Consider the following 20,300-nt stretch of genomic DNA (forward strand, 5'->3'; position numbering starts at 1 on the left):
TTCACGTTTTGCCCATTGCACCCTGGGGTTGATTGATCACTTCATTTTGGTTTCGATTCTGTGTCTGATATTGTGACTTTGGACAAATTCACTGGGCCTCATTTTTTTCCTGTTACTTGCTAAATGATGATAATAATATTTGTGTTTCCTGTCTTAGAAGAATTTCATGAGAATATGAAAAAACAGATATGGAATCCCTTTGACAGACTGAAAGTACTATTCTAACTTCAGGGATTATTTTTATTTGAAGATGATATTTCTTAGCGATAAAGAAAGTGGAGTTTCTCACATTAGCTGTCACTGTAATGGAGATGGTGTGTGTTTAAGAGATGCCTGTGTGTTGGGGGACTCGGGTAGCCCACACATTGCCTCACAGAAAATGATCCCCCATGCTGGAGGGGCACAAAAATGGAAGCCAAGGGAAAAACCACAGCTTCATGGATGATGGCTCACAGCATGGTCTGATTCCTGTTACCCTGAACAAACCATCTGGGTGTGACAGGTGGCGACAGAGCTCCTCAACACTTTTGTTCAGGTTCATCCTTCTAGAGCTTCTCCAGTTTTGCTTCCATCCAGAGAAAGCCTCCAATCACACTAGCCCACAATGGTCTCCCCAACTTGAACACAAGTCCTTCACTTTAACTCAGAAATGTGACATTTACCATAAAATTTTGCCTTATGAAATCTTGCACACCTCAAATTCTGCATTTTTTAAATGTTCGGGGTGTCGTATCTCTGCAAGTGAACTATCAGCCCCCAAAAGGCAAGAGTTAGTTCCATATGCACTTTTTATGTGCCAGAAAGTCTCCATGCTGATCTGAGTATGTGCTAGGTACAGCTCATAAGTATTGCTCAGTAAGTGAGAAAACCCTTCTTTTCATTTTTGAATAGTGAGCAAAGAATGGGAGAGGAACTCCAATCTTATAAGTAATTTTGATTAGTGTCATTCTTAAAAGAAAAACCTAAGCCTTTTTAATGACAAAATGTGGCATAAGGCACCTGGCTTCTCTCATCGCCGTTCTTCTGAGAAATATTTTGCAGTCTTTACTTCCTTGAAGAATTTGACCTCAGTTTAAAAATCAGAGGCATTAAGGACAGGGGACGAAAGTCTCTGTGGAACCCTCCCACTGGCAGAGTTTCAGAGGAAGAGCAGCCTGGCCAGGTAGAAATGCAAGATTCAGGACAAGACCAAGGTCTTTTAATGAATAGCTCAGCCCAACAGCACACTTAAATGGAAAACCAACACAACCTCTAAGCTGTGGCCAATCTTTTCCTTGTTTTGCAACACCTTTTCCTGACGTTTTATCCTGTGTCACTCACCATCTGTCATCATTAACATTTACTGAGCACTGAGTGGTAGAGACAGCCGCACATTTGCGTGTGGGGACTGAGTACTTGGGTTGGGTTTGAGTATTGTCCACAGCTTCCCAACTGACCAGCAATCTTAAGGCTCCATTTCCTCAAATGGGAAATGGGGATACCAATAGGGCCCCTCTCATAGCTTGTTGAGATCATTAAATGAGACAATGTGGGTGAAATGTTTAGTATAGTGCCTGGCACATAGTAGGTGCCCAACAAACATGAGCTGTTTTCATTATTTGAAAATGACAAGAAGGGTTTTCTCGTTTACTGAGTACCTGTGTGGCATTGGATTGCAGCCTGAAAGGGGCTATGCCAAGCAGGGCTGAGCTAATTATAAGGTAGAAGGAAGCCAAATGGACTCAGGAAGCTAGACTGTTCATGGAGGGTGAGGGGGAAGGTGGAGACCTGAGTTTCAATCCTGGGACCACTGGTTATCCCTGGTCCCTATTTCCTCACTCTCGATATAAAGGAGCAGATCTGTCGACTGGTTCCCACGTGTCTTCTTTGCAACATTAGCCTGTAAGATGTTCCATGGAAAAAGAGTCTCATGATCAGACAGACTTGGGAAATGCTGAACATTTTATCTTCCTCTTGGAGAATCACAATGTCTTTAAATGTCCAGAAATAGAGAAGCCTGTATAGTTTGGTTAAGCTCAGAATTTTTCAAAATTATTTGTCTGTTGATCCCCGACGTCTCTTGAGTGAGTGAGTGACTATGGTATCCTTTGATGTTTGTGGAGTCTAATGTCTCATGACGCTTACTTTCAAAATTGTTGGACGGGATGGTCTGTAAAGTCCCTTTAAGAAGCCTATTTTTGGGCATAATCCAAGGTTAATGATTCTTGCTTATCTCCCTCATAATTCCTTTTTTTTTTTTTGAGACGGAGTCTCGCTCTGTCACCCAGGTTGGAGTGCAGTGACACAATCTTGGCTCACTGCAACCTCCACCTCCCAGGTTCAAGTGATTCTCCTGCCTCAGCCTCCTGAGTAGCTGGGATTACAGGCGCCCGCTACTACACCTGGCTAATTTTTGTATTTTTAGTAGAGATGGGGTTTCACCATGTCAGTCAGGCTGGTCTCAAACTCCTGACCTCAGGTGATCCACCTGCCTTGGCCTCCCAAAGTGCTGGGATTACAGGCGTGAGCCACGATGCCCAGCCTCATAATTCTTTTTCTGATTTTCTCACACACTGAGGATCCTTCCCAGTACTTATGTCTTCCCCATAACTTCAGGGTAAGCTGCCTTTCTGTTTTATTTTTATTTTTTTACCTTTCTTATGGTGCTGACAAGAAAGTTTCTAGAAACAAGTTATACCATCCTTCAATCTCTTGTTTAGATTTTGCAAAAGTATGTGTAATATCAGGGCTTCTAAAAAATAGAATTGTAAAGCTATTCTGAAACACAAATGGAATTATTAATATTCTATGAAGGAGATGAAATTGGGACACAAAATTAGCATCAGCAAAGAGCCTGTGAATTGAAAATCCACTTGTGTGGCCTGCCACATGGCAATTGAGAGCAACAGTGGGTAATTAGAATAATACTTATTTTGTTCTTAGGAGTCAGAATTTTGAGGGGAAAAGATCTATGGATCTAGTTATTAATAACTTCTTTTATTAATAACTAGATATTTTATTAATAAAGGAAATTATCAAAACTTCCTTTAGCTGGAAACACAGTTTTTAATGTAAAGATTTAACTAGTAAACTAGTGTAATCATCTTTAAGAACTCATGGAACACCACAGCCTACTGGAGATTTAAATTACTCTAATTTTTATAAAACACCAAGAGGGGAAGCTGCCAGGTCCTAAGGAGCTGACGGCGGAGTCCAGTCCCAGCACGGGAGCCAGACATCAGCCTTGTTGAACCAAACACAGGGAGTGCTCCAGCCCCTACATCTGCTGGAGCCGAGGGGTGACCAACCAGGAACCTGATTTTTTTTCTTCGTCAGTTGTAAAACTTTGTCAGATTTATGAACTCTGCTGTTATTTTTGTGATAGGAAACACCAGCCGGTGAGCAAAGTCCTGTCTTTCTTGTGTGACCGAGAATCTTGCGGTTTGCCTGGGTCATGATTCTGGAAGCAAATTTCATTTTGTCTGTGAGTTCGCCCAAACCAAGTATGCTTGGGGTGGGCTGGCCAATGGGGACAGAGTCCTCCCTCAGGCACTAAGGAAATAAATGAGACAAACCTCGAAGCCTCAGTTTACCTGAATGGAAGGTGGAGAGAATAAAAGCTCCAGGGCTCCACGAGATGGGCACAGGCAGCTCGCAGCTCGAAATGTGGCAAACACACTTGATAAATGCTAATTATCATGATGATGATGATTAACTCAGATAGAAAGAAAAACAAAAATGCAATAGGTAACAGACTTTGTGGAGCAGAGGCTTACCTCTTTCTAATAAAAACAGAGGTCCCCCAAATTTATGTTTAATTGAAATACTTGCTTATTTGAATTCTACATTCTCTATAAGTAGAAGTCAGTGGTATCCCAGCCCTAATAAAGATGAATAAAAAAGAACATTATACGTTAGCCAAAAAATATGAACCAAGGAGCATCTGGTAAAGAGTATTTTTTTTGGAGACGGGGTCTTGCTCTGTCACCCAGGCCGGTGTGCAGTGGTGTGATCATGGCTCACTGCAGCCTCAACCTTCTGGGCTCAAGTGATCCTCTCACCTCAGCCTCCCAAGTAGCTGGGACCACAGGTGCACACCACTATGCCCAGCTAATTTTCATATACATACATATATATATATATATATATATATATATATATATTTTTTTTTTTTTTTTTTTTTTTTTTTTAGAGGCAGGGTTTTGCCATGTTGCCCAGGCTGATCTCAAACTCCTGGGCTCAAGCAATCCTCCTGTCTCAGCCTCCCAAAGCATTGGGGTTACAGGCGTGCACCACCGCGCCCTGCCAGAACACAGAATATTTCCATGCAAGTTCTTCCTGTAGAGGTGAGTTGTGGAGAATAGAGCAGAGAGAACCCCCTGGCCGCCTGTTTGGGCTTGGGAGTATGACCCGGGAGACACCTTCCACCAAGGGAGGTTGCACGGTGTTTCCTTTGGAGTATGGTCAGCACAGTACACGTTGTCGCTGTCATTGCTGACGGTGTTGTGAAGTGCATGTGGCCTGCTCTCTGTTCTTTAACACTACCCTCACCTGTTCCCACTCTTGGAGATTTTTCTTTCTGGGTTGGCTGCCTGGTGGCCACTGGCTCCCTCACTTCCTGCCTTTTATTTCAGAAACGAAGTCACTGGCTCGGTCTTCTTCAAGGGATTCTGCCACTCACACTACAAGGACACAGACAGCGGGATCAGGCAGGAAATACATTTGTGGGAAGTCACCCTGATTAAAGAAATCTCACAACTTCCGGCAGGAGGCTCCTGGGTTGAGTTCTGCCTTCTGGCTCAAGCTTGTGTTTCCTGCCGTCTCTCCTGCTCCAGCTTTCAGGAGGAGGCTGGAGCTTCCTGTCGTCTGTTCCTGTCGCCTCTTCCATCATTTTCACATCTTTCTCATTTTTCTCTGCTCTTCCATCCAATTTGCTCAAGTTAATTAAGCCTCAAGTCTATGCTGACTATGGTGCCTGGTGCTATCCGAGGATATTATGATTCTTATGACTATTTATGATGTAGCCTGAGCAGGACAAATATAAATGAACGAATTAATAGGAAGTACACGGCACTGAAGAATCAAGTCCTAGAAACTGCACGGCGTTTATCGCCTCTAGAACTGGGTAGGGAAAAAGTGGTGAGCATTTTCTGGTCATAGAAAAAATTAAAGCGCTTACATTCAGCTTTATTCATTTTGGCACTGGAATTCGTATTTGCGGGGGTTCGGGTTACAGTTATAAATTGGACATTCTGCCTCCTGGAGGAGAGGAAACAAATCCTGGAGAGATCTGTCAAGGTCTTGCAGGACCTGTGCCCCTGGATCAGCGGGGCTGCCTCATTTGCAAGGTTCCATGTCTACCTAGTCCTCAGACGCAAGTCGTGATGCCAAGAAATGCTGATGGCGGGCAGAGCCCGCCTGCCCACAGCCTGCTTCCGTAGCACAAGGCATTATTTTTGCTCTTAGGCCACCCACGGGTCCCCCTCGAGAGCCCAACGAGGGCCCAAAAATGCAGAGATCATAGCTCGTGGCACACGCACCTTGCAACACAAGACGTCATTAAAAACTCGACATCCGGTGATGCTGCCGGCTGTGCTTCCGGTTCGCCCTGTGTCTGCTTCAAGATGGCGTCGTCGTTGAAAGGGCCCTCACCAGTCGCCGATCACAGGAAGCCCCTTTCCCCTCCTAGAATAAGCCTTTCATTTGCTGCATTATTTCTGTGATTGTTTCTTTGCACAGTCATCTTTCAGGAGACCACTGCTCAGGGTCATGTCTCATGGGTCTGGCACAGAAGAGACACCAAGAGATGTGGGTGAAAAGGATGCATCGAGTACTTCACCAACCCAGAGAGGTCGCCTGAAGGTCAAATGAGATAATATGTTTGAAGGCATTTGAAATTTTAAAGATACATGTAAATAACTAACATTTATCGAGCACTTACCATAGGCCATATATTGTTCCAAGCACACTACAATATTAATCGTTTCAATTTTATTAATACAATTGCCACCTGTTTCTTGAGGAAATAATACAGTTAATACAATTACCATCTGTTTCATGAGGAAGCGCTTTGAAAATAAAAAGCAAACTGATGCAAGGTGTCATTTTCATTTCTTAGAAATTCTAACTTTCTGCGAACGTTATTATAAAAAAAACTGTCATTGTTACTCAAACTCTACCAGGATTCAATACATTCTTGGGAGATTTGATGCAATTTTCTTTAATCAATATTTTGCATATTTACTAATTTCCCACAATATAATTTCTTGACCTTTATAGCACTTATTACTCCTGGAAGGATTTTTATTTGAAAGTCTTTTCTAAAGTAATGAATTTGTTTGTGGACTTTTCTCATCTTTATTTCTAGAGATAAAAAAATACTTTAAAAAATCTTTATGATTGTTGGTTTCTTTGAAAGTTAGTGCTGCTGAAAGGATAAGGTATGTTTGATATCACATCAAGAAGGCACGAACTTAACAACTCCAGGTGCGTGGTAAATAGACATCCCATGAGGGACCCAATAGACTTTATTTGAGTTTCTGTCCCTATTTCTTGATAAGCTGTCTTGAATGGATACAATAATTAACAACACAGAGAATGCAATTCCACTTCCTAACATAATGATTTACTGCTGTCAAGACACTTTACAAGGTCACAGAATTACTTTTATATATAGCCCTAGGATCAGGCAGATAATAAACACTCTTGATGTATTTCTACTATTAGATTGACATTTTTGTCTCTAACTAGGGTGGAAAAAATGAGTTTGTCTAAAGATAGGATTGCATTAACCTTCATATCTTTGCATTTTCCTCTTGTTTGATAACCTATTTGATATTTAGTAGCTTTGTGTCTGACATCTGGTTTTTCGTTAGTCACATGATTTGGCCAATAATCAAAGAAAACTCTGCTATGATTTTTTTTTTTAAGGTGAACAAATGAAGACTTTGGTTTTGAACATAAGGTCAAAAAATGTCAAGTACAGATCCTTAAATTAAAAGTAATGAAATCAGTAGCATTAGAAGGCTAAAAATACATCTACTCAATATGGAAAGCAAAGAGGCCCGGCGAAGGCATCAGATTAAAAAAAAGTTAGCATAATGGAGCACATTTCAAATAATTCAAAGCACAAATGAGATGGGGAAGGAGAAAAAAGGGGTAAAGCTTGCATTTACGATGGAAATCTAATAAGACAAATTTGTAGAAACATCCTTTTCTTTGTGACAACACAAGGAAATTTATCAGTGGACATTATTAATGTAAATAGCAAATGCATTGACACTTTTCCCCGTATTGTTGTCATTAGGATACTTGAGTGATCTCTTCCCCCGAATTGTGTGTGATTTATGTTGGAGCTCATCTTTGCAGGCCACACTGGAGGCACCCTCATCCTCCTGTCTCATCCCTTTATTTTTCTGTAGATCCAGAGAGAACTGTCACACACACAAATTTTGTTTTGGAAAAGTCAGCCCCTCCTGCCACTCGCCCTCCGCTTCTTCATCACTGGGCTTGAAGGTTAGGAGGGGCCTATGGGCCTAGACTCAAGTGAAACCATACTCTAAGTCTTCCTTGCCTTATCTGTAAAATGGGAATGTTATTCCATGATTGTCCCTTGAAATGGTGTATGGAACGGGCTTACACAGTTCACTGACATGAACTAAGTGATCAATAGTGCTTAATTGTGATGTGTTTGTTGTTTTGTTCTTTTCTCATCATACTCTTTGCTGCATAAGTCCTTCCCACAGTGTTCTCCAAGTCCTTACCATATTGTCCTTTTAGGACCTCACTGTGGCATCCTCCTAGGCCCTTGCTATGATGTGCTCCTAGGTCCTTCCTGTGTTCTCCTAGGTCCTTGCTATGAAGTCCTCCTAGGTCCTTCCTGTGTTCTCCTAGGTCCTTGCTATGAAGTCCTCCTAGGTCCTTGCTGTGATGTCCTCCTAGGTCCTTGCTATGAAGTCCTCCTAGGTCCTTGCTGTGATGTCCTCCTAGGTCCTTGCTATGAAGTCCTCCTAGGTCCTTGCTGTGAAGTCCTCCTAGGTCCTTGCTGTGATGGCCTCCTAGGTCCTTGCTATGAAGTCCTCCTAGGTCCTTGCTGTGATGTCCTCCTAGGTCCTTGCTATGAAGTCCTCCTAGGTCCTTCCTGTGTTCTCCTAGGTCCTTGCTATGAAGTCCTCCTAGGTCCTTCCTGTGTTCTCCTAGGTCCTTGCTATGAAGTCCTCCTAGGTCCTTCCTGTGTTCTCCTAGGTCCTTGCTATGAAGTCCTCCTAGGTCCTTGCTGTGATGTCCTCCTAGGTCCTTGCTATGAAGTCCTCCTAGGTCCTTGCTGTGATGTCCTCCTAGGTCCTTGCTATGAAGTCCTCCTAGGTCCTTGCTGTGATGTCCTCCTAGGTCCTTGCTATGAAGTCCTCCTAGGTCCTTGCTGTGAAGTCCTCCTAGGTCCTTGCTGTGATGGCCTCCTAGGTCCTTGCTATGAAGTCCTCCTAGGTCCTTGCTGTGAAGTCCTCCTAGGTCCTTGCTATGAAGTCCTCCTAGGTCCTTCCTGTGTTCTCCTAGGTCCTTGCTATGAAGTCCTCCTAGGTCCTTCCTGTGTTCTCCTAGGTCCTTGCTATGAAGTCCTCCTAGGTCCTTCCTGTGTTCTCCTAGGTCCTTGCTATGAAGTCCTCCTAGGTCCTTGCTGTGATGTCCTCCTAGGTCCTTGCTATGAAGTCCTCCTAGGTCCTTGCTGTGATGTCCTCCTAGGTCCTTGCTATGAAGTCCTCCTAGGTCCTTGCTATGAAGTCCTCCTAGGTCCTTGCTGTGATGGCCTCCTAGGTCCTTGCTATGAAGTCCTCCTAGGTCCTTGCTGTGATGGCCTCCTAGGTCCTTGCTATGAAGTCCTCCTAGGTCCTTGCTGTGATGTCCTCCTAGGTCCTTGCTGTGATGGCCTCCTAGGTCCTTGCTTGAGGTCCTCCTAGGCTTACTGTGATGTCCTCGTAGGCCCTTACTGTGTTTTCTTCCGAAGTCTTGAGTGCGATGTCCCCCAGGGCCTCACTGTGATATTGTTCTGGTCCTTACTGTGCTGTCCTTGTAGTTCTTCTGGTGACATCCTCCTTGGTTTTGTTCTCTGAAGCATTTCTGAGTTTCCTCCTCACTAAGCATCATCTCTCCGAGCACTCCATGCCTTTCTTACTGGATCTTTAATTCCTCTGACCACCTAAGTGCAGCATTTCCCAAACCAAGCTTCACAGAGGGGAGTGATCTGTGAGAGGCTAACAGGTGTTTTGGGAAAGTAACTATGCAGGTGAGATGATTAGAAAATATTTGTAAGAAAAATATTAGACACATTTATCTTCTTCTGCTTATTGCTCAACAATCTGTTTTTCAGTGTTGGGCCAAAAACAAACAGGCAAACAGACAGAGAAACAGAAACGAAGGGGACCTCATACATAAAAACACCAGGAACCTGATGAGCAATCAGCTTTGCATTTACCAACCATCTGTCTTCTCAAAGGACACTTACGTTGGAGAGATTGACACCTCCCTTGATCTCCACTGGCCATCATCATCCCTGCACAAGGACACTGAATGCCTGCCACGTAGGCAAAATAGCGCGTCTACCGTGCACATCCGAAAAACAGCGGGCCTACTGTGCACATCTGAATCCGAACACACCCCTCTATGTAGAAACTCTGTAGCCCAGATTTGATCTGTTCTGCTTTTCTCTTGATGTGTGATAACCTCAACACCAGTGGCATCAAATGACAACCCTATCATACTCACGGTGCTGTAAGCCAGGCATCCAGGTGTCCAGGCATCCAGGTGTCCAGGTGTCCAGGTGTCCAGGTGGGTGCAGCAGGGCTGGTTGGTGTCTGCCCTGTGGTTAATGGGGTGGCTTGAGTAGCTGGATGGGTCAGGGGTGGCTTCACTGGGGTCCCTCGTGGAGCCTCTCTCATGCCTGTTGGCTCTTGGTTCCTCTTGAGTTGCAACTTTGGGCGCTGGAACATCTTAGAAGCTTCGTCAGTTGCCTCTCTGGCCTCTAGGGTGGGGTGACTGGAAGAGTTGGGGTTGGCCAGGGGCTTTGCTCCCTCCAGACAGCCTGTCCACTTGGCTGGCAGGGGCTTCTCCTCACATGGTGGTCTCTGGGTGGCCAAGGGTCTCACATGGTGTCTGGCCTCCCTTAGAGCAAGGATTTTGTGAGAAGGAGGTGGACGCTGCCGTCATCCCAACGCCTGGGCTCAGACCTGGGCCGTCACTTCTGTCTCCTCTTGTCTGCCCAGCAGTCATAGGCCCTGCCCATACTCCAGAGGCGGGGATGGAGCCCGCGTGTGTGGATGAGGTATGGGTCAGAAAGGTGGCCATTTTAAATATGCACAGAGGCTTTTATCTTTCTCCTCAGCTTAGTGTATATTTTTGATATTGTTCAGTGTCATTGTGTATTCAAAGTTAATTAAATTTTGTTAATTTACTTAACTACAACGAGTATTTCATCTGAAGTCCATTTTTGCTAGTCATTTTAATCCAAGAACTCATTATGGCTCTGAAGTCCCTCTGGGATGTCCACCAGGCCATTACATTCATAAAATATTCTGTTATTGATGTCTGAGATGGTTGGTGTGGAGAGCCACCATTTGCCCATGTGTTCCTCTGCTGACAGACATGTGGCCATTGTGAATACACTGCCATGAATGTGGTGATGGTGGCCATCACCAGGACATGGCCTCCTGCCTGCCCCACAGGCAGAGTCCTTCAGAGGTGTGCTTGTTGGCGAGCCTCCCTCACACAGCCTCGCTCATGGGCCTCCAATACACAGCTTCCCTTACACGCCTCCCTCACAGACCTCCCTCACAAAGCCTCCTTCACACAGCCTCCCTCACAGGCCTTCCTCAGAGTCTCCCACATAGCCTTCCTCATGGGCCTCTGGTACACAGCACAGCCTCTCTCACATGCCTCCTTCACACAGCCTCCCTCACACAGCCTCCCTCACAGGCTTCCCTCACATGCCTCCCTCACATAGCCTCCTTCACAGCCTCCCACACAGCCTCCCTCACACAGCCTCCCTCAGCCTCCCTGACACAGCCTCCCTCACACAGCCTCCCTCACACAGCCTACCACAAAGCCTCCCACACAGCCTCCCTCACACAGCCTCCCTCATGGGCCTGCCGTGCATAGCCTCTCTCATGTGCCTCCCTCATAGCCTCCTACACAGCCTCCCTCGGCAGGGATGGTGAGGAGGGGTTGAACCTCTGGTGTGGAAGCAAGGGAGGCAGTTAGAGGAGGAGGAATAGGTGGGAGGCTGGACAGGAGGAAAACGATGACTGCTTCCTGCATATGCGCTCAGAATTTCCTGGAAACACGCTGTCCTTGAAAGATCAGGCCGTCAGATGCGCGACACGTCCCCTTTTCAAAAGGCGACAGTCTTGATTTATGGAACGGACGCAAATCACTCCCCTTAGCTTCACCTACTACCTTCCTTTCGTGTTTGACTCAGGTTTTGTTAGGATGGAGGAGGCCAGGAAGGGTTTCGGTTGGAGAACCCTGCGGGTGGGCTGTGGAGTTGTAAGGAAAAGCGAATGAGTAGAAATGATTTTAAAAAAGGATTGTGGACTTTAGATGCTCAGTATCATGACTGAAATGATAGTCAACCTAAGGTCATGTCCAACAGAAATGTAAACAAAATGGATAATGCAGGAAAAAGAAAAAAAGAAAAAAGCAAAACAAGCAAACGAAAATAAGGGTTGAGAGTCTGGTCGCTCTGACCTTGAATGAATTAGTGTCATGTGCTGCAAACCAATGTGAAGGCAAACGGCTTTTGTGAAAACAACATTCTCGATGGAGTTCGGCTTCTCCGGCCTCTCCAGGTCTGTGCAGCAGAATCTTCATAGAAAAAGCCCCATGGGCCCCTCCAGTGTGGGTGCTGCCTGCAGCTGCGCCCGGCATTGTCTGCGTGGAACCTCCTGCTGGTGCCGAAGGTCCTGACGAGGCTGGGTGAGCCTGCGCAGTGCAGTGAGAATGGAAAGCACTAATGTGAGCATTAACAGCAATAATGGCAGCGTTAGCATGTGGCATTTATGGAGTGCCGACTTTGTGCCGGGCACTGGTCTAAGATGGTTGCAAGACTGACAGCCGTCAGTGGGGTTAAGCGCGGTCATTGTCCCCATTTCTTAGAGGGAAACTGAGTCAAGACCGAGTGCCTTCCTGAGGTTATACAGATGGGAAGTATAGGAGCTAGGATTTGAGCCAGACGATGGCCTCCAGAGCTTGTGTCCCCAGCTGTGAGACAGTCCGCACGACAGCCTGTGGGAATACCGACTGTGGGATGGAGTGTGAGTTCCCAGGTCTTCTTCCCTAGGGGTCTGGGGGAAATGTCTCTCGGGTACAAAAGAACACTCTTGCTTTGATCCTGACTGACTCTTCTCGCATTGTGGAGTTTCTGTTGCCTTCCCTTATCTGACATAGCTCTGGACCCCACTGGTTTGTTCTGGGAAGGGCGCCTCTCCCTCAGGGACTCAGGAAACCCCAAACAGCCACTGCCTTCCCCTGCCCGTGATTCACGTTGTTCTTGAAGGCTTATGTGGGGGAAGAACAAGCGTTAATAATTATAAGGCCCCTTAGAGAGCATCGGTCGCCTGAGGGAATCAAACTGTCAAACTCACTTTTCAACTTTCCAGACCTCACTGTCCCACCCAAGCATCTGGGCAAGTTAATCTTTTCCTTTAATTGTCTTAATAAAAATAATGCCCTGTGAATGATTTCTTGGGAAAGCCAATGTAATAGAAACAAAAAAGTGTTAATTTGGGGAAAACATCTGGGATTCAAACCGAAATGAAATTGATGTAAGCGAGGCGCAGTGGAGAGATTTGGCATGGCTGGGAAACAGCTTCTGTATTCTCTCTTCCATCTATGTCCTGCTTGTTTGAGGCGAGCATAACAACTGTTTCACTCGATGCGATACGTCTATTTCATCTTGAAGACCGCCTCTGGGAGTTAGCAGGGCCACACATTAAAGCCTGCCCTGCACTTCAAGACCCTTCTAATCTTGTTAGAAGTTGAAAGTCCTCAGCTCTGAGCTATTAGAATATGTGGGACCAGGAGAGACAGGAAACACTCTACACTTTGGGAGGATGGAAAAGCACCCTGAAGGAAGGAGGTAATGCAGCCGGCATACCCAAAAGCTTGTTCACAAATACTTATTAAGTGTCTTCTGTCTGCAAACTCGTGTGATAGTGTATGTATGTGGAACATGACAATAATTACTTTAGCAAGCCCTCTGCAAGGGAAATCCAACACATCAACACAAACAGCAATGGCACGCGGTGCACAGTGAGGAGCAACACAGTCAGTGCAGGTTGTCCTTGACATTCAAAGGAGGGAAACGCTGTTGCACGCTCTGGAAGGTCCGAGAGCAGAGGTGGATGGGAGGGTGAGGAGCATCGGAAGGCCGGACATGGAACACAGGACAAAAAATCGGAATGGTCTTGACAAAGTCCTGGGGTTTGAATGGGTAGAGACGGTGGAATGGGATTTGAAGTCACTGGATCAGAAATGCACATCATTTGGGGTTGAAAAGTGTAAGATGTCTGCGGTTACCAAATGAATGGGTCTGTGGAAGACAAAAATGGGTAAGCAGGTGAGTGAGACAGGACCACACAGGGCCAGGATGCAGAGGCCCTGGGTTTGCAGCACAAGTGTCCTTCACTAAGTAAGCAATGTGGGGTTTTCCCCCCACACACGTGAACACACACGTGAACACACACACACACACACACACACACACACACACACACACACACACAGACCATAGCTTTATTGATGTATAATTTACCTAAAATGCACCTCACTCCATTAGAGTGTACTATTCATTGGGTTCTGATAAATGTGAAGTCCTGCAACTACCACCACAATAACATTTTAGAATACTTCCATCACCCCCCAAATTCCCTCCTGTCCCTTTGCAGGTAATTCCAGCTCCTACCCCAGCCTCTGGCAATCACTGACCTGCTTTCTCCCTCGATAGCTTCACCTTTCCCGGAATTTCATGTAAAGGGAATCATACGGTATGGAGTCTCCTATGACTGGCTTCCCTCTGGGGCATGATGTGGTAGAGTCACCCACGCTGCTGCGTATGTTAAGAGTTTAGTTGTTTTTATTGCTGAATAATATTTCATTGCATGGTTATACTACATTTTGTTTACTCACCAGTTGATGGACATTTGGGTTCTTTCCAGTTTTTGGCTATTATAAATGATGCTATTATGAACATTCACATAGAAGTTTTAATGTGGGCGTATTTCTTCATTTTTCTTGGGTAGATGCCTAGAAGTGGGATTGATGGGTTTGTTGGTAAGTGTATGTTTAACTTAATAAGAAATTGCCAAAACTGTTTCCATTTTCCACATTCAGCGATAACGTATGTATATGATTTCATCAACTTAGGTAAAGGTTTGTAAATTTTATTGATCTTTCTAAGAACCATTTCTTGGCTTCATTGATTTTTAACTATTGCTTGCCTGTTGTCCATTTCATTGATATCTACACTATCTTGATGATCTCTTTCCTTCTTACTTCGGGTTTAATTAGACCTTTTCCTAGCTTCTTAAAATGGCATTTCATATCATTGACTATAGACTTTCCTATTTTCTAACATAGGCTGTTAGCAGTAAGCATACTACTTTAGCTATGTCTCACAAATTTTCGTATGTTGTGTTTTCATTTGCATTTTGTTCAAGATATATTTTCCTTATGATGTCTCTTTTGACCTGTTGATTATGTATAAGCATTGTGTGTATAGTTTCCACATATTTGGGGATTTACCAGAATATTTTTTCTGTTTTAATTTAAAATTTTATTCTGCTGTGCTCAGAGAACATGCTCTTCATGATTTCAGTCTCTTTAAATGTATAGAGACTTGCTCGATCCCAGGATGTGGTCTATCCTGGAGAGTGTTCCCTATGTGTTTGAAAAGAATGTGTATTTTGCTGTTGTTGAGTGGAGTGCTTTCCAGATGTCAACTGTTTGACAGTGTTGCTCTATGTTCTTGCTGGTGTTCTATCTACTTGATTTATGAATTATGGAGGGAGGAGTGGTGAAACATCTAGCTATAACTAGTCTATTTCTTCTTTTGATTCTGTCAGTTTTGCTTCCTGTATTTGGAGCTCTATTGTTAGGTGCATATATGCCTAAATTATTATATATTTCTACTACTTTGGACATTTTATCATTATGAAATGTACCTCTCTGTCTTGAGTAATATTCTTTAGCTTAAAACTGTGTGATATTAACATAACCAATCTACTGCTCTCATATGTACAGTTTGCATATCTTTTCACTTTTACTGTCTTTGTAGCTTTCATTTAAAATGTCTTATGTAGAAAGCATACAGTTAGAGCTAGTCTCAAAATCTTTGCCTTTTGATTGGAGTGGCATATAAATTTATATTTAATGTAAAATTGATATGCTTAGATTCATGTATGTCATTTTGCTCTCTTGTTCTTCCTTCTTTTGTGTTAATATTTAAGTAGAGCATTTTTATATCTCTATTGATTTCTTAGCTATATTTCTTTGTGTGCTTTAAAAATTATTTATAGTTGTTCTAGGGATTATATAAGTATTTTAAACTTATCACGATCTACTTCAAGTTGATACTGACGTTCTTCTGGTAAGTCAGGCACTTTGCACTGGTACAGCTTCATTTTCTCCTCTCTTTCTTTGTGCTGTTGTTGATACATACACACATCTACATATACATATGTATGTATAACATATATGTGCATGATGTATATATGTATAAAATCTATATGTATACAATTAGAATTAAAATATATATAATACACATATGTATATACATACACACATATGCACACACATGCACACACACATTCCTATATGTTAAAATCCAACAACACAGTATTTTTTTTTGCTTTAAACACTCTTTAAAAGAAATTCAGAGATAAAAAGAAAAGTTTATATTCTTGTATATTTATGCAGATTATAACTCGTATTTACCATTTCTGGTGTGTTTTATTGTTTCCTGTGGATCTGAGTTACTATCTGGTGTCATTTTCCTTCAGTCCACAGGCATTCTTTTATCATTGCTTGTAGTGAAGTTCTAATAGCAACAAACTCTGTTTTTTTTTTTTTTTTTTTAAATATGGACTCGTGCTCTGTCACCTAGGCTGGTGTACGGTGACGTGATCTCAGCTCACTGCAACCTCCGCCTCTCAGGTTCAATCTATTCTCCTGCCTCAGCCTCTCGAGTAGCTGGGATTACAGGTGCATGCCACCATGCCTGGCTAATTTTTGTATCTTTTAGTAGAGATGGGATTTTGCCATGTTGGCCAGGATGGTCTTGAACTCCTGACCTCAAGTGATCTGCCTGCCTCAGCCTCCCAACATGTTGGGATTATAGGCGTGAGTGACCACGCCTGGCCTCTATCTATTTTTTCATATCTAGAAAAGTTTTAATTTCATTACCATATTTGTATGATAGTTTAACTGAATATAGACTTCTTGGTTGATAGTTTTATTCTTTTTGCACTTGAATATGTCATGTCTGTTGGCCACATTGTTTCTGGTGAGAAATTACCTTTACATTGTATCTTTGTTTCTCTATATGTGATATGTTATTTTTCTCTTGCTGCTTTTGAGATTTTCTCTTTAACTTTGGTTTCCAGCAGTTTGACTATAATGTGTCCAATTGTGGCTCTCTTATTGTTCATCTTACTTGGGGTTGGTGAGTTTCTTGGATCTGTAAGTTAGTGTCTTTCACCAAATCTGGGAAGTTTTTGTACACTATTTCTTCAAATAATTTTTTCCCCTTCTTTTCTCCTGTATTTCTGGGGCTCTAAGTACATGTATGTTGGTATGTCTAACATTGATCTGCAGTCCGTGAGGCTAAGTACATGTATGCTGGTATGTCTAACATTGATCTGCAGTCTCTGAGGCTCTATTCATTTTTCTTTGTCTTTCTTCTCTCTGTTCTTTGGATTGAATATTTTCTACTTATCTTTCTTTAAGTTCACTGATTTTTTTTTCTTCTGCTACCTCATAGCTGCTGCTGAGCCCATCTAGTGAAATCTTTATTTCAGTTATTTTACTTTCCAGTTCTAGAATTTCTGTTTGGTTCTATTATATAGCTTCCAATATTTTGTTCTCTACCTATTCAGTCATGTTTAGCACATTTACTCTAATCCTTTGGACGTATTTTCTTTTGAATTGTTGAGCATGTTTACAAGAGCTTTTTACAAAAATCTTTGTCTCTTAAGTTCAACTTCTGGCCCTTCTGGGACTCACTTTATATTGATTGGTTTTTGTTTTTCTTCCCTGAGTATGGGTTATACTTTTATTTTCTTTTTGCATGTCTTATAATTTGTGTTTGAAAACTGGACATTTTAAGTACTACACTGAAATGACTATGAATTCTGGTTTGTTCCTCTGAGGGTGTAGACAGTTAGCTTGCCTAGACTCAAAATGCAAAGCGTCTCCGCTGTGTGTGCAGCCACTAATATCTTTATTTTGTTTTTCTTTTCACTTTCTTTATGGCCTGGCTCCCTAGTGGTCTCCCAGTGCCTACGTAGGCTAGCAGTCAGCCAATGATTTGAGTAGAGGTCAGCCAATGATTTGAGTAGAGGTCAGCCAGTGATTTGAGTAGAGGTCAGCCAGTGATTTGAGTAGAGGTTATGCTGTTCCATTCAAGCCACGAAGGCTTCAGCTGTACCATGTGGCTGTGTGTGGACTGCAGGATGTATTCAAAGACACGGACACATCACAAGTGTCTCATGCGTGTAATTTTGACAGACTTTTCCAGCATCTTCTGCGTGCAGTTCGGCAGCAGTGACATGTGATGAGCACATCTCGGCTCTTTCATTGCTTGTTTCCCTCCACAACCTCCTTCTTACGTCTCCAGCTGCTTTTGCCACCCACCCTGAACATTGGTGAGGACACACGAATTTGCTATCGGGTGTGTGTGTGAGCTCATGGGTGTGTGTGTGAGCTCATGAGTGAGTGTGAGTAGTGAGCAGTGTTTGACTGGAAATTGTGGGACCTGGATTTTAAGTAATTTCTCATCTCATCTGACTGACCGAACCAGCTAGTCAGAAGCTACAGACTCTGTGGCTTCTGACCATAAGGCTGCACACCCTCCCTACCTGATCTAGTGAGAGGTGGTGTGGGAATGCCCCAAGAAGGAAGGCTGCAGGTTCACCAGTCTTACCTGGTGCAGGCTGGCTTTCTGCAAGTAAACAGTTCTCAAGTTGTTACCTGCCTTTGGTTGTTTTCCAGTGCATCAAAATGGATATGTTTAATATATATATTTTTTCATTTAGTACATGTTTTCTGTGGAGGGAAAATGTCTAATATTCTCAGACCACCATAGTGAAACTAGGTTGCTTTAGAAGTTGCCTGGTGTGTCAGGTTGAGGAACGGGGTGAATGTGTGAAATGGGTGATCCACGGTGAGAGGAAGGGGATGGGGCCACATGAGGAGCAGTCGAGGTCGTGCTGGAGAAGGTGGCAAGGTGCGGGCAGTGAGAACAGAGAGGGAGGAACAGACGGTGTGGTGTGACTGAACATGGGCGAGTTACTGGAACTCACAAAACCTCAAAACCAGGTTGTTGGAAATTAAAAAGGCAAATACAAGAGAGCGAGAGCAATAGCTAGAAGGGAAGACAGGGTGGCTGATGTATTATTTAAGATGAAAGTGACCTGTGCAACCTGGTAGGCAGAGAGGGAAGTTCAATGGAGAGGTTAAAGACAAAGAATAAAGAAAGCCATGTGTGGGGACATAGTCTTGAAATTGTGTTCACCTCGTCTGGATGTTACATCTGGGACACAGTAGCCTTTGTTCTGGCTTGGATGGTGACAAGCTGAGAGGAGCGTCTTCCAAACGTTGCCCACTGATGCACACCTTGCCTCTTTGGTTGAGAGAGGTGGCACCATCACTGACTGAATAAATGGGCAGTGGACACTCCTCCTTCCTATGAATGCTTACTTTTCTTTTTCGAGAGGAAGAAAGGGTATTTTTCTTTCTAAGACTATGGATATAATAGTGCAGACGTGGAAAAAGGGAGAATGTGAATGACCATTTGGAATATTTGATCTAGATCAGTAAATGTCATCTTAAGGAAGTGGAAAAATGATTTATTATATAGTTGACATTGGTGAGGACACATGAATTTACTGTCAGGTGGGTGTGTGAGCTCATGAGTGAGTGTGGGTAGTGAGCAGTGTTTGACTGGAAATTGTGGGACCTGGATTTTAAGTAATTTCTCATCTCAGCCCAGCAGTTTTTTCATTTCCCCCAGAAAAACTGGATTTGATGATATCTAAAGACCAGCACAGATACATACTTTATAATGATTCTTGTGGTCTGGTTGGGGAGTATATATTTCGACAGACTTCTAGATCTTGTATTAGTTGTTCCTAGGTGTATGTGCAAAGGAAAGGCTGCCTCATAATAAATTGGTGAGATTGTTTTATAACAAGACTTTTTTTTTTTTTTTTTTTTTTTTTTTTTTTTTTTTTTACATTTGTAATCAAAGCTTGAGATTTAGTTAAAATCCTTATGGCAATGATATTGTTTGACTCTGTGTCCCAACCCAAATCTCATCTTGAATTGTAATAATCCTCATGTGTCAAGAGCTGGACCAGGTGGAGATAATTGGATCATGGGGGCAGTTTCCCCCATACTGTTCTTGTGATAGTGAGTGAGTTATCATGAAATCTGATGGTTTTATAAGGGGCTTCCCTCTTCACTTAGCTTTTATTTCTGTCTTGCCTGCCGCCATGTAAGACATGCCTTTGCTCCTCCTTCACCTTCCACCATGATTGTGAGGTCTCCCTGGCCATGTGAAACTGTGAGTCCATTAAACCTCTTTTTTATTTACAAATTACCCAGTCTCAGGTATGTCTTTATTAGTAGCATGAAAACAGATTAATACAGACAATGTTCAACATGACTTCTTCTTTTGCTGAATTCCTGCCTCTAATAAAGGGCATTATATTAATATTGGGGTGCAGTCCAACCGAGCTCACCTGTGAGTGGCCACAGAATCCTGCAGATGGGGGGATTTGAGTGATGGTACTCAAAAGGCTCACCTGCTCAAAATCATATTCCATCTCCAGGTGCTCTGGAATTCTACCCTGAGGAACACCTTCCAAAGGGTGAAGGCATTATATTTCCCGGATTCATTTTCAGAAACTCAGTGCTTTGTGGAAATAATGACGGATTACACCCTTGACACTGTAGTGGGGCTGAGTTTATTTCAAACTTTTTGGTGCCATGGGGCAATATCACGTTGTTGGTGACTTGAGTGATGCGGCATGGAGAGGGGACATGGCATGCAGGAA

General features: G+C 43.3%; 1 long non-coding RNA gene across 6 annotated transcripts in view; it reads left to right on the top strand.

Moving 5' to 3' along the window:
* The window catches only part of LOC105474968 (uncharacterized), a 244,328-nt gene that overhangs the window by 111,710 nt on the left and 112,318 nt on the right, over nt 1-20,300 (top strand). The window contains exon 6 of one of the 6 annotated variants that reach the window (XR_003016448.2): nt 4,614-7,998. The exons of the other annotated variants lie outside the window; for them this stretch is intronic. This is a non-coding gene — a long non-coding RNA (uncharacterized lncRNA). Of the gene's footprint in view, nt 1-4,613; nt 7,999-20,300 lie in introns of those variants that run through there. 6 annotated transcript variants of the gene reach the window in all.

The sequence above is a fragment of the Macaca nemestrina genome, chromosome 4 (assembly GCF_043159975.1).
Source record: "Macaca nemestrina isolate mMacNem1 chromosome 4, mMacNem.hap1, whole genome shotgun sequence".
Classification (NCBI taxonomy): Eukaryota; Metazoa; Chordata; class Mammalia; order Primates; family Cercopithecidae; genus Macaca; species Macaca nemestrina.